At 43.7% G+C, this 15,034-nt stretch overlaps 1 long non-coding RNA gene across 3 annotated transcripts in view; it reads left to right on the top strand.

The window, feature by feature from the left end:
- The first annotated feature begins 7,565 nt into the window (after positions 1 to 7,565).
- LOC310889357 overlaps positions 7,566 to 15,034 on the top strand; it is a 44,040-nt gene continuing 36,571 nt past the window's right edge. For 2 of the 3 annotated variants that reach the window (XR_014576539.1, XR_014576540.1), the window contains exons 1-2: positions 7,566 to 7,654; positions 10,406 to 10,791. This is a non-coding gene — a long non-coding RNA (uncharacterized lncRNA). Of the gene's footprint in view, positions 7,655 to 10,405; positions 10,989 to 15,034 lie in introns of those variants that run through there. The other variant, XR_014576541.1, reaches the window with a different exon arrangement.

Below are 15,034 nucleotides of genomic sequence, written 5' to 3'. Positions count from 1 at the left end.
GAACCCACAGAAGGGTGACTAACAGGGTAGCAACGAGAGAAACTGCGGGACATAAGAAGCAAAGCACTTAGCCAACCCCACCTGGGTGAAAATTTAAGACAGAAGTTGTGTGAGACGACATTGGGAAGACACTTAGGTGACAAATGCTAAAAGGCTGTAAAAGCAGAGGGCCGAGGCCAAAACTGTCAAGATGGGTGTAAAATGAGCAAAGCCGGGGCCAAAGGGGAAAATATCAAGCAGCATGGGTTGTATATCTGGGTATTGTTCAGAAAAGGGGGAAGGAGAGAACTAAAGTCACGGCTGGAGAATGAGTGTTTTGACACCATCACCAGGAGGGGAAATTGCAGCATATAAAGGGATTTTTCCTGGGTTACGATAAATGCAGTTTCTGTTGTAAAGCATATAACATGTTTTAAGGAGGCTGTAGTTTTGGGGAAGGAGGAAGCCACCTCAGTGTCATGCTCCTTCTCGCTCCACTCCCTCACACTTGAACAGAATGGATTTAAATAGGGAAATATATTATTTAACATACATCTGAACTGACTGACCCCAAAATAATTAATCAAAGCGATGATATAGGCTGAGAACTACTTGTACATAGATTGACACAGACAGTTCTCTCACCTTGTTGTGCTGGTATGCTGGGGCTGTCATTACAGTCATCATTATTTTGTCATATTGACAATATTATGATTATTATTGAGTAATTATGCATATATTGATTAATATTAATGTTATTTAATTGTCATTACAGTCTGAGTTATGAACCCTCAAAAAAGACCCTTGGGAGTGATAAACATTTACTTTCTACTACACTCTGTCCATAAAGAAGGGATGAAATTTTCTTCTACTCTTGGCAAACACTGATGGAGTCTGAAAGCATGTAACATTGGCCTGGCTGGTAATGTTTGATAGTTTTAGTTGGTCTGGGAGATTTTTTTGGTACGCAGAGTGTCACAGCCCTTTTCTGTGTCTCATAATTGTTCTCAGTTCAGTGATTTACAGATTTCCTTGAACAGAACAATAAAATGTCCTTGCAGGCCAGAAAGCATTGAGAAATAGCCAACAGGTAAGCAGACACTGGTGACTGATGCTGCTTTAAACAGATGAAATCTGAAAGCAGTCAAGAATCCTTGATCGCCCTAAATTCCGTGTCCCCAAAGCTTGCTCCAAAGTTTTTTCTTCTTTTCTTCTTTTTTTTTTTCGTTTTTTTTTCTTTAGTGAAGTGGTACCACTATCATTGCCCGTGGACCTTCCTTCCCTTTAGCCCATCTCACTGCCGCACCAGAAGCTTCGGGAGGTGGATAACCAGGTAGCCCAAAAATCCATGCGGCAGCCTCCTGGGCTAGAAACCTGCAGAGGTAGGTGACCCCAGCTCACAGCTGGGTAAACCTATCAGGCCCCCAGCAGATCTCTAACTCCATCATGCAGGAGTCTGAGCCAGGCCACTGAGAGCAGGTTTTGCTGCACTTTCTGACTTTATTGCCATTTCACACTTCATTTCCTGGCAGCTGAGATGTCCTTAATGGTTCTCAATGCAGTATTTTTTAACAGTTCTTGGTTGTAAACTAAATCAGTGTGTGAGTCTTTGGGGAAAGACCAAAGAATTGTGAATCTCAATTAGAAGCTTTTAATAAAGTTTTGATTCCTTATAATCTCATGAAAGCAAGGGAAAATACACCGGCCATGAGCTACCATGCTATGCAACATCACCATTCCTCTTGTGCTGCTTGCAGTGCATTAGAAGGGCTGTGATACTTCTTGCCAGGGCTTTGGGATGGACAGACACATATTTGCTTCATGTGCCCTGAAAGAAACCCTGGAAAATCTTGTGGGATGTTAGCAGGCAAGGTACAAGGGCTGTTGAGGTGCAGCCCAGAAGACTGACCATTGAGCCAAGGTAACAGAGAGGTGGAATAGATGAAACCTGGAGGGAGATGCAGCTGGGCTTCCTGGAGGTCAGCTTTGCTAAAGACCAAACGCTTGCCCTGCAGTGAAGTGGTACCTGCTTCTAGAGCTCCCTTCCTAGGTTATGCAGATTTATTTAAGAAACCAGCTGAAGAAACCAGTCCACTGTGCGTCTTTTCTGGGAAAGTTGATGTCCAGGAATGGATTCTGAGCATGACACTGTCACATGTAATGTGTATAATATATAATATGACTGCACTAGAGTAACCTGTAAAAATCAAGACTGAATGTGAGGATTTCTTACCTTGCAGCCTAGTTCATTCCTCCATGTATCTCAAAGAGGTATGTGCTGCCAAATGTGAGGTTAGTTAATGACTGACTTGCCACTTCTAAAGGAATTGTTTTCAGTTGGTTTGGTTTTGTATTGGATCCATTTCATAACACTATTGATTCAGCAAAGTGTGACCAATAGGTATCTTAAAGGGATGTGAAATGGGGAAGCAAAACAGGTTTGTCAGCTATTGCTAGTAGACCTCAAAAACACGATCACTCTAAGTCAGGGGCACAACAAATCAGCCAAATACAGTCATCTGGCTTCAAACAGTGCTCCCAAATCTTACCAGACTTCAACCATGTGTGAAAAACTCCTATTTCAGATAATGGCAGATCTTCCATTAACTTCAGTGGGAGCTGAAGTTACTTGTATAAATGTGCAATCTTGGCTCTGTGCCTGCTCATTTCAACAAGAGTTTGGTGAATGTTGATTTTGAAAAGTAACCTGGATTGAAGTTAGAAGTCTGATGTCCTGGTCTCCATTTAAGTGCAGATGGTTACTGCTTGGGATTGTTCCTTGAAATAACCCATTTTAGGATACTAACTGTCACAAGATATATGTTTTATCCTGTTCTTGCTGTGCTTTTTACTGAGTGTTAAGTTTATTTCTTTGTCACTCCTTTGCCAAAATCCTGTTTAGTGTCCAACACAAACAAGTGTCTTTAAAGGCTTATGAAAAGGATCATAAACATGATTTCCACTTGTGGAATTACTTCTTGTTAGAAACAAAACAAAAATCCTCCCTGTATCCCATGCCCAACTGTCTCTGGGAGTGTAACTCTGCATTTTTCCAATTGTTGCCCATGTGTTGGTAAATTCTTTTGTAAATCTATGTTTTCTTAATGAAGTCACTCATGGGTTCTGCGCCCTGTATTCATCCAAAAATAGCATGAACCTTACCTGACCATATAATGCAAGTAATACTTGTTTCTCTCCTAGAGTTGATAATGGCAGATATGGGTTTGTATGTAGACAGTGAGGAAAGTGAGCAGGTACCTTAAATCTGTGCTGGTCAAAGTGTAAGAGAATTAAGTCAACGATATTTAAGTCTTTACTTCCACCAATCTACTTTTCTCCTGTGTTTGGGGAGTGGGGTGGAGGATGCCATGTTCATTACATATCAGCTCCTTCCCCAAGGGGTGAATTGCTGTTTCACATCCATCCAACAAGAGTAGGAAAGAAGTTCCCGCTCTTTCTAAGAGAAACGTTAAAGTTATAACCCATCCTGCTGATATTAAGTACACCTACTGAAGACGAATTTTTTGTACTCCTCTTCCCATCTCCTGCCTGTGTTCATACTCAAGTCATTCCTTCAGATGCTCAGAGCTCTGTTTCAGCTCGCTGCCTCATACTGATAGGCTCCACCAAGGCCACCAGACCCATCATAGATGGTCCTCACCCTTCTTGGCACCAAATGGCCAGCTACGCCTCTCCCTGGTGGTTCACCTGCCCAGCTGCCGTGAGCAGATCAGAGATGATGGAGAGGTGATACTTTGACGAGGCTCATTACATGTAGGTTGTTTTTCTGCAATGCTGAACCACCCTTCTTTGTTGGCTGCAGAATGCACAGAGAAGTTCTCTCCTGGGACCTGGTGGTAGAGGGAATAACACCAAGTGTCTAGAAAAGAAAACCAGCATGAAATCCTGTGGAGTGTAATGTTGTTCCATCATATCAAGCCTTAACTCTGTACACATTCTAAGTGAATCTGATCTGTAAACCAGCTCTGTGAGGTCAATATGAATATTTCTTTCTTGCACCAACCTCTGGGAAAACATTTGGATGAATGTTATTAATCCCCTTGGTGCCCTGTACGTCTAGGAGATGTCTACAAAACAGCACGCAAGCAGTGCTTGGAATGAACATAATGAGGCAGGTCTGATCCAAATAACAATGGAAGCCTCTCACACACCTAAATAAACAGGCAAGCACGCCAACGAACACAGTCAGTTGCAGGGTGATGTTAGTGGTAGGAGCAGCACATTGCTGCCTGAATATTCAGGCTGAAGGCCTGTTAAAGACACACAAATGAGATGCATTGTTCTGCTGGGCTCAGCTCTGCTTTATCCAGAGCAACACGGAAGAGCTGTGGCATTGCTGTCGATGTTCTCCAGCTTATCTAAGCCTTGGGCAAACACTAACTTCTCTCCCCTCCACAATGAGAAAATGAGATTCCTGTTCTGCAGGTGGGGTAAGGAATCACAGCTATGCTGGCTTCTCTTTCAACAGAGCAAAACGAAGTATCTCTAAGGTGGATGTAGAGAGCAAGGAGCTGATTCCTAGCTTCATAGAATTCCCGAATGGCTGAGGTTAGCAGGACCTCTGGGTCCACCTGGTCCAACCCCTGCCCAAGCAGGGACACCCAGGGCAGGATGCTCAGGACCACATCCAGGTGGCTTTTGAAGATCTCCAGGGAGGGAGAACCCACAGCCTCTCTGGGAAACCTGTGCCAGTGCTCTCACACCTGCACAGTACAGAAGCACTTCCTGATGCTCAGAGGGAACCTCCTGTGCTCCATCCCCTGGATCCATCCCCTTTGGACCCTCCCCTCAGGTATTTGTAGACCTTGATGAGATCATAGAATCAGAGAATCACAGAGTGTTTTGGGCTGGAAGGGACTTTAAAAACCACCTAATACTAACCCCTGACATGGGCAGGGACACTTGCCCCCAGATCAGGCTGCTCAAAGCCTCATCCAGCCTGGCCTTGAGCACTGCCAGGGATGGGGCATCCACAGCTTCTCTGGGCAGCCCGTGCCAGGGCCTCACCACACTATGAGTGAAGAATTTCTTCCTAATGTCTAATATAAACTCACCCTCTTTTAGTTTAAAGCCATTCCCCCTTGTCCTATCACCCCACCCCCTGACAAAGAGTCCCTCCCCTGCTGTCCTGTAGGCCCTGTTAGGTACTGGCAGGCCGCTGTAAGGTCTCCCTGGAGCCTTCTCTCCTCCAAGCTGAACACCCCCAGCTCCCTCAGCCTATCCCCATAGCAGAGGTGCTCCAGCCCCTTGATCATCTTTCTGGTCCCCTCTGGACTTGTTCTAATACATCCGTGTCCTTCTTGTGCTGGGGGCCCCAGAGCTGGGTGCAGGGCTCCAGGTGGGGTCTCACGAGAGCAGAGCAGAGGGGGACAATCCCCTCCCTCACGCTGCTGGCCACAGTGCTTTTGGTGTAGCCCAGGATACGGTTGGCTTGCTGGGCTGCAGGCACACATTGCCAGTTCATGTTGAGCTTCTTACCAACCAGCACCTCCAGGTCCTTCTCATCAGGGCTGCTCTCAATGCATTCTCTGCCCAGCCTTTATTTGTACTTGGGATTGCCCCGGCCCAGCTGCAGGACCTTACACTTGGCTCCTGATCCCCCTTCATTAGGACCTAGCTGGGAGAGGCTGGAAAGAAGGCACCAACTTCAAGCACAAGAGGAAAAATGGCTGAAAGCGAGTGCAGGGTTTGGTGTCCTGCTGCACACAGCTGGTAGAGAGGAGCACGGTGAAGGGGACGAAGAAGCACACCTGCTAATTCCCAGTGCAACTAGTTCTGCCACAAGGCAAGACAAAGGCTGGGGAAGTCTGGTGGTGGAGTATGATCCCCCTTCAGGAGTATGTTTAGGATGACCAGCAATTGCATTTAACCTGTTTAAATAAAGGAGCCACTGCAGTGAAACAGATCTGGGAAAGCTATAATGTGGGATTCCCAGCATGAGGGCCCCTAAAAGCATATTCTAAATCAAATTAAATCCTGTGTCTTTAAATGTAAAAATGTAACAATTTTTTTTAGCATCTCAAAAGCAGCTCTCATCTGCAGCTGTACATTGAATTAAGGACTTTGTCTGTAATAACTCAATGTCCCTGGTCAATCAGATACAGCACCTGCATTTTAAACATGTATTTCCTGTTGTGGGTTTTTGCTTTCAGCCTTATTGTCCCCCAGTTATCTCTTATGGACTATGTTTGATAGCTGCTTGGTGCAAATTCTTGGATAGATTTTTAAATCCTTTGTATCTGAGTAGAGATTTGCTGAATCTAAATAGCAAACCTGGAAACCTTCCTTTTGCACTCGTGCTATTAATTTACACAAACCAAGAGGCCAGGAATTCCTAGTGATTCTGTGCTGTCCTCTGCTACCCTGATATCATCTCCATGTTAATCTCCTCTCTGTGAATCCAGATAATGCAGCCAACACTGCCTTCAACCTTCACTCTCAAGAGGCATAGGGCAGCCTTACATGTGTAACCTTAAAAATTCCCAGTTTCAATCAACCAAGACAGCAGGGCTCAGGAGCTGTGCTTTGACAAACACTCCATCTGCCTGCCCTAAGCCCTTCGCATGGTTTCAGAGTGTTTTGTCACAATTTAAATCAAACTAAGCCTTTCACTTCCCACTGTGCCCATGCTACTGAGAAAACACTTTGTTTACCTAGCTCTTAACAACTTTTACAGGGACCGTGAAATCTGGAATTTATGCGAATTTTGTGCTCCTTCAGCACCTTCCTTTTGAGAATCACAGCGTGTCCCCTGGCTGGGTTAAAGAAACTTCCTGAATTACTCGCTTTTAATTAAATTACTCGCTCAGCACATGCAAGCAGGATGGGAGCCCCTGTCAGCAGGCTCCTCTGCTCTCACATAGAATTCAGCAAGCTTCCCAGAGCAATTTCATTTAGAAGCATTCCTCTAATTAGTTAAAAATCCTTTAATATTAAGCTTCCATTTCATACTTTAACAGCTTAGAAGGAGTCACAGATCCTCTTTTCTCTGCTGTGACTTGCTTTCCAGCAGGAAAGCAGCAAAGGAACAGCCTGATGCCCTCTTTCTCATATCACCCCTTTTACAGTGCTCTTTCTGCCCGCATGAGGCCTCTGCACATCTCTCTCCCAGCTGGGCTCCTGCCTATGTGCTGCTCTGCTGCAGCAAATGATCCCTCCAAGCCTTAGCCCCGGCAGTCAGGATTTCCTGGTGCTGGCTGCAAACACAGATTCCTGACGCTGCAGCGCTTGGTGTGAGAATAAGGGAAATCGATGACTTCTGAGGGATAAATTATTGCTTTTTGTTTACTTTGGCTTTTGTTTGTAAGCCATGCAATGTGTCGTGCAGTTCTTTAACTCTTCCATCACTCATTTTTCTGGGAAGCATGCAAGGTGCTTGTGTCTCCGTCACTCCTGGGGCGATACTGCCCACAGAAAATCGGCTGCCATGGGCCTAGCAGCCCACTTTGCAACCCACGCTCCTCTTGCTGCCCCTCTGAGCACGTGAATAACTGAAATCCCACGTGAACCGTGCACTTTTTTATTTTTTTCCCCTCTCACTGCAAATCTCTTATCTGTATAAACACTTCCTGGACTGCCCAAGTTCTCATACAGCCCAGGAGCTCCAACACAATTCGCCCGAACAGACTACTGAACCGGGAGATTTATGATTTTTGTGAGTGAGGCTGCAGGTTGTTTTTGTTCAAATTAAACAATGGAAATAAGGAAAAACACATGGTGCTGTTAAAATAATCACAGAATCCATGTGAGTGGGGGGAGGGGAGGGAGGGATGGGGACAGGCATGAAGTTCAATGCTGTTGTGCATGGATGTGCATACTCCACATCCCTGTATATAGATATGGTACCTGTGACAAAAAATTAAATGTATTGCTTAATTATCAAATACATGGGTTTGTACTACTTCCTTAGTCTTTTTTCTAAGTTCTGAATATTGAGTTCCTTCAAAAAGGTATTGGCCTTTTGTTTTGCTTTGTTGTTATATTATTTTGCATTATGCATTACATGTATATATTCAAAATCTTCCTGTCACAATTAGTTTTGACATTTTCTGTTCTCCCAAATTACTGCTGCCTGAACATAAGCAGAAGGGATTCCTTTTTAGGAAGTTTTTTAAATCCTAAACTGTCGAGAAAATACTGACCCAGATTTTCCCCACTTTTAAGAGACAACTTGAAAATTCAAAGCCATCTTATACTGTATAGCAATAATGTCTGTCTTTCACAATTAACTGAAAGTTGGGCCAAATCTTGAATGTTCATTTAATATTCATATTCCCCCTCATTTTGTTGCTTTGCCCATGTGTGGCCATGAGTGCTTGTTTGTGCTGTTGTTTTCTTCTGTCTGCTTTGCAGACACCTTCTGATAACTTATGGACTGCAGGGTGTAGACAGCTCAACCTGGGAAAGTCTGGGCTAACACATTTGTAGAGAGACTTTCAATCATTTGGAGCTTTCTTTTGCCTGTCCCTAATGAACTTTCACAGAATCACATTTCGGTTTGCTGTGTTGATCATGGGTAAATGAGGGACCTGGCTTTTCAGGCAAAGCAACACAAGAAACAATGGCAGTAGGAAGGACTCCATGACATTTTACAGTTTATACCTTACCTGTAATATACCAGAGGTAAAATAAGGTACATACACAGCATTTAAAAATATCTCTGCAAAATGTTTCTGATCTGATCATATAAGAGATGTACAATAAAGCAGAATGTTTGTGTGTACAATGAATAACTGTATTTATCTAAAAATCATTTCATCAAGATTAGTTAGATCTTTTCTCAGGTGAGTTTTTTCAATACTGCATCACTTACAACAGGAGTCAAATTAGGTGCCCAGTTTTGCAATTTGAGAAAATAAGGTTTTTAAACTTTCGTGTGCAATTCTTATAGCAATAAGGATGTTCAAAATGAGGTTTTTATTGTCTTATTTTTACAGTAAGACAGAAAAGGATATCAGGACCTCGATTTGTCCTGCATAGCACTGGGATTCTGAGGAATTGGTCTTTATATACTGAATGGAGGAAGATGAGTCTCATCTGAGCTTTTCTATGAGGCTCATTTCTCTTTCTAATAACTGTGTGAGGAGCCTGAATTGCTCCCAGTTTAAGAAGGATGAAGCTGATCCTTTAGTATGTCCAGGAAGTTCATCAAAGCAGCTGTCCCAGGTCAGACAAAGTTCTCCTGCAGCTCAGTGTCCTGTCTCCAGCAGTGGCTGTAAGTGATAGGGAAGAGTAAAGACAGGAAAAGTGAATAGGATGCTTCCCTGCAGCAGCCTCCTAACCTCTGTCTTCAGCACAGAAATTTAGAATCATAGAATCACAGAATATCCCGAGTTGGAAGGGACCCATAAGGATCATCGAGTTCAACTCCTGCCATCACACAGGTCTGCCCAAAATTTTAGACCATGTGACTAAGTGCAGAGCCCAATCTCTTCTTAAATTCAGACAAGCTTGGTGCAGTGACTACTTCCCTGAGGAGCCTATTCCAGTGTGCAACCACCCTCTTGGTGAAGAACCTCTTCCTGATGTTTAGGCTAAACCTCCCCTGCCTCAGCTTGACACCATTCCCGCGGATCCTATCACTGGTGATTAAGGAGAATAGATTGGCGCCTACCCCTCCACTTTTGGGCCCTCTAATATATCGTCAGCAACACTGATCAATCAGTCAGAAATAACAGTGGGAGGAGAAAATGAACACCTTTTAAAAAACAGTCTCCAAACTACCAAACACTGTGCCAATAGCTGTGTTTAATTTTTGGTAGTTTGTGGTAAGGAAAAAACTGTGTTTAAATACATGATGATGAAGAAGTGCTGGGCACCTACAGCTACACTTAATGCAGTCTAGAATCACAGATACATGGTACCTTTGAAAATCAGGCTCTAAAAAGACAAGCATAATTTAGCTACATGAACTTGGTAATTAAATATAGCTAAAGTCTCTGATATTCAGCTGAAGGAACCAACAGAAGGCAATTTAAACTTGACTCCCAAACAAAATGTTAGAGGGTTGTCTTTAAGAAGATACCATGAGAAAACATCCTGCATAAGCAGAAAAGGTTTTGAGCATCTCATTTATTCCTTGGTATATAACTTCTTTCTGTCATTGAGCTAATTCTGTCATTGACTCTGTGTGACCCTCAGTGGATTTCTCTTCTGTGTGCTTGCCTGGTCTCCCCTTGAGCCAAGCAACATTTCACGTGTGTCACAGCTTCTGCTGGCAGTGACTTCTGTGGGGGCCCTCCATGTGGGTGTTTTAAACCTCAGGAGCTTCTTCTGAGGTCTATAAATCTAGGAGACTTAAAGTCTAAGTCTTAAGTCTAAGAGACTTAAGTCTTAAGTCTAAGAGTCTAAGAGACTTAAAGAGATGGTGATCATAGCCTATTCTTCTCTGCCTTTTCCATTCCAGGAAGAAGCTGGAAAGGCATCATGTCATACATGTTGTCCATGCCCTGTGTGCATCAAGGGGCTCTGCAGCCTTGTCCCATGTCTCCTGAGACTTGGGATGCCTGGACTCACAGCCAGCAAATGGGCAACCTGGGATCAGACTGCTGAGAAAACAATCCATGTGGAAGAGGTTGGCTGGGATCTCCTTTTCTCTGCCCAGCAGCTGCAGTCAAGCTCAGGCCCTTAACGTGGATGTCTTCTCCAGCTGTGCCGCAGGAATGTCAGTGCCCAGCCTTGCACCTTGCTCATCCTCACCCCAACCTGCTGACTTGCCTTCTCAGCTTGGCCTCCACCCTGCTTCATCACCATGGGCTTGTCTGGTGATCCCTGGGTGGTGACTGACACCAGGTACTGCCCCCAGTCTTGTGGGAGGGGGTTGTTGGTGTTGTCACTTCTCTGGTGGCCTTGTCATCCTCGGTTCTATCTTGCCAGCCCTTACAGGACATCCAGCTCTTGCTGCTCCCCGACATGCTTTCTGGTTTCAGTGTTGTATTGTCAGCTCATCAAGTCATTCTGGATTGATAAATAAATCTACATATACTATAGCAATGTCCCCCTCTCCCCTCTCCAACTCTACTTCATGTACAAGGCCTACAGGTTAGCCACTAGGCCCAGCTGATGGCTGCAATCCTTTACCTGCCTCTTGCTTTCATCCTCTTGTCCCTTCCACATGAAATGACATAGCCTGACTCATATGGCTTGGCTGTAGGCAAGCCTACTAAGTGCAAGGCATAAAATAAGGCATATAATAATAAATAACATCCAGATATTCTTTCAGTTTCAGCATATCACAGGCATAAAGGGAATTATGATGACTATGAAGAAGTGTGAGAAAATGGCCAAGGTTACAGATCTGTTAATGTTCACAGTAACAGTATTACGTTATTTTTTTTTGGTTCTCACTATGGAAATTGAGGGTATGGTAAGGTGATGATCTTAGTGTCTGCATGGAAAGATGTAAGTATTCTATAAAGCTTCCATTATTTTTGAAAGACTCAAGTAATTAATTGTTCCAAAAAATGTGTTTTGAAATGCTGTTGAAAGATATATTCCCTTACAGTTCTGATGAAATTGTTAAGTATGTGAGTTTATGGAGATTTTTTTTACAGTTATTAGATTATGAAATCCATTCTTTTTTCTAATCCTTTTACAAGTTCTTGGCTAAGCTACAAAGTGCAATGAAAGCATGAGACCTGTTTGCTAGTTTGAAATGCTCTATTCTGCTAGCTCCCTGTTACAAATCCTCTGGCCCTGTTATGGGTTGCTAGGCAGAAGGGAAATAATGTCATTTGTTTAACAAAGCAGACAATGTCTTTCTTTGTAGACTTTGCACATTCTCTCAGTGGTGTGAAATCCATGTTAACAATCAGCTCACAGTGAAAAGGTCCCAGTTAAACATTACCACAAAAAAGTGAGGTTTTCAAGCCATCTGAGGGCACAAAAAATGTCATTTCCCAAAACTTCACCTGGATCCTTAAAATGGTCAATGAATTTGTTGCCAAGGTGTTCTGACCAGGAGAAGCATGGTGTGAACCATGCTGTGTGTTTCAGAGGAGACACAAGACAGACGTCTGGTGGGAAGGTGACACTGGTCCAGCTTTCCACTGGATTTATTTCTTCCCTTCCCCTCTGTGTGAGTCTGGTAGTTATTTTTCTGGGTATGTCAGATTTTTTTCCCATTATAGTTTGGTTAAGGAGAAGTCTTACCTGCCCTATGATAATTTACTTATGCCTTCTGAACTCCACTTACTGTTGGGTGCCCTGTGCAGTCCCAGCTGCAATGATGGGCTTTGTGCTTTGCTGAAAGATATCTTGTGGGTCTGAAGGAGAGGGAAATCACTGAAAATATCTTATTGTAAAGTCTCATACATCATCACCAGTCCTTAAGCCTCAGAGTGAAAGTTATGCCTTTTTTTTTTTTTCCCCTCTTTTCTTAGGCTTCTGTCTTTTGAGTTGTCTTTCCTTGCTGGATCTTTGCCTTTTCCCTGCTTAGATTTCTTTAGAGGGAGGCAGTCCTTTCCCTTTGAAGGAAATAACTGCAGGATAGACACACATTTAAAGCATGCATATGTCAACTTTCAGAAGGGAAAGAATGCAGTTCAGAGACTTCATCAAGTCTGCATGTATCCGACCCAAGGCTCTGTTGTCACCAGCATTTATTTGCTAAGTGCTGACAAATAACACTACCATGTACAGCAGGTTTTGCATCTCCCTAGCAGCCTGAGCCATACCAGGGTGTGATAGCAGAAAGGAACTTGAATAAATCCTTGATATCCAACTACCTGCTTTCTTTATGCCTAGGCAGTAGAGTAATCACCCTGAATTTCAAAGATACTGCTTCAGCATCAAGCATTTGAAGCTAATTGTGGGCTCCATAGGTTGGTATGGTCATTATCTATTCATTATCTAGCTCTGTTGCCTGAAAAGGAAGATTTGGTTTACATTCACGAGAGTGAATTCAGAGAGACTTAAACCCATGGCAACTTGCTCACCTTAAATCACCACACTTTCTCTGTCAAAGTGTTTTCCTAAGAGTTTGGGGTAACATCTTTTGGGGTTTCATCATTTACCCCTAGGAAGCCTCAATGTGCTACTTCACTGCACTACAATGCAGGTTGGAGTGTGGTGCGTACCCTCACCTCTGGCCACCATAAGCATCTCCATAGGTGACACAGATGAAACTACTGGCAGATGGGCTGCCAATCACCTACAGTACTGTTGTACTGTTATTCTCTATTGCCTGCTTTAAAATGTCCAGTGAACTTCCTCTCTCATATGTTTGATGCTGGGAGATTTCCTCTGTCAAATTCCTTAATCTCTGCAAGTTTTAACACTGAGCAAAAGTAAAAAGCTGTAGTTCAGAGCAGGGTATTCAAGCAGCTTTTACACATTAACTTGTTCTGTGGGGTCAGTGGCTGCTTCTTCTCATTGTGGCAGTGCTGCAGCTTCTCTAGCTGTGATGTGTGGATGCAGTCCAGGCCTGGCCAGAGCTCGCTCTTCTCTGAAATAGCACAGCCACTGTGTTTTATTCTTTGCAGCTGAATTTAGCTTTCTCCTGAGTGTGAAAAAAGCTCTAATACTGCTGCTACTGCCTCCTCGAAGGGTTGTATATACATGCATCCATGTTTTTCCTTGCAGCACACCCAGTTACAGCACACAGTACAGGAGCAAAAGCAGCCCTGTTCTGATCACCTTTGTTAACCCCCATTAGCACTGACGGGGAAATGTGGCAGTCTGTGTACAAAGCAGATGACCATTGGGTTCTGCCCATCTCCTGGGTCATTAAAGGGACAACTTGGTCATCAAAGTCAACCACTCACCAGGGCAGAAACAAATAATAAAAGCAAACTGAAAATAGGAAGGCAGAGCAAGTATGAGCAGCCACTGCAGACTTCCTGGCCCCATCCTGCGGGTCATAGCAAGGTTGGCCTCCACCACTCTTGGCATCTACATTTTCACGTGTCTGGAGTCATCAGGGTGGCTGTGTTCCTTCTCACAGGCAACACCAGGAAAAACAGCCTCTTCTGGGGAAAGCTTCTAAGAACTGCAAGTAACCTTCGCTGTTAAAATGTTTTCTGGGAGAGAGGGTGGTGTGTGCAAGATGAAGATGTAATGAGTGGTGGGATACAGCTGCTGCTCCTACTCTTCCGCAAAGTAGTGCCAGCCATGTCTCTCCGCAAAGCTTTATCAGGTCTTGCTGGGAGTTGGCATTTCAACTCCTGCCACATTGAAGCCTGCAGAGATAAAGCCAGCTCAGTTGTGAGCACAGTAAGAAAGCCACCCTAGTGGGTGTAAATGTTAATGATCTGACATGTCTGCTCAAAAGAGCAGACAGACAATCAGCCTCATAGGAAAACCTTTTGGATGGAAAGCTTCAAGGTAGCTGACTGCCCATCCTCAACCTCAAAACCAAAGGGTGGCCTTTGAAACCTGGGATACAGGACTGGAATGACAATCAGGCACACCAGTGCTTTCGTCTCATTTTTGATGGAGGAGCTTCGAGCTGATGTGGAAGTCATTTGATCTGCCTGACCTTTTGGAGAATAATTGGTGGCTTAGAATTTACAAGTTGTTAATAATTTATTTCAAGAGAAGGTGCTGCAGCAGCAAGGCAATGTCGGAGAGAGGAGAGGGTGGTGTTTGAAATGAGACACAGCTGCCAAGGGTAGAGTTTATTTGGATGCCATTGAAGAAGAGCAAACTGGATTAAGAAGAGCAAAATAAAAGGAGTCATCCTCCTCAGCCTTCAACCAATTTCTACAAGCCAATTCACTTTGAATCTTTTAAAGATCTGGAAGCACTATGATCCATTTTTAAATCAAAAAAAATTATTTTGATTTCAAAGCTGATCTCATTCTAGTCAGTAGAGGAAATACTGAAAATCTTGTAAGAGATCCTGTTCTCATAAAATGCCCAGCCCAATTTTGTAAATTCAGGAGGTTTTGGCTAGGCCAGATAAGCTTTGGAGAAGCATCTGAATATTCACTCAGGCTGAACCCACACTCCAGACTGTGGTGTGAGCAGTTTCCTGCACTTCTGAGCTTCTGATGCTTTGAAAAATTTTACTGACTCTGGAAGAATGAGGACAGTG

This window comes from Anser anser (assembly GCF_964211835.1).
Source record: "Anser anser genome assembly, chromosome: Z".
Lineage (NCBI taxonomy): Eukaryota > Metazoa > Chordata > Aves > Anseriformes > Anatidae > Anser > Anser anser.
The sequence above is the reverse complement of the archived record's forward strand: the minus strand, read 5'-3'. Positions and strand labels throughout refer to the sequence as shown.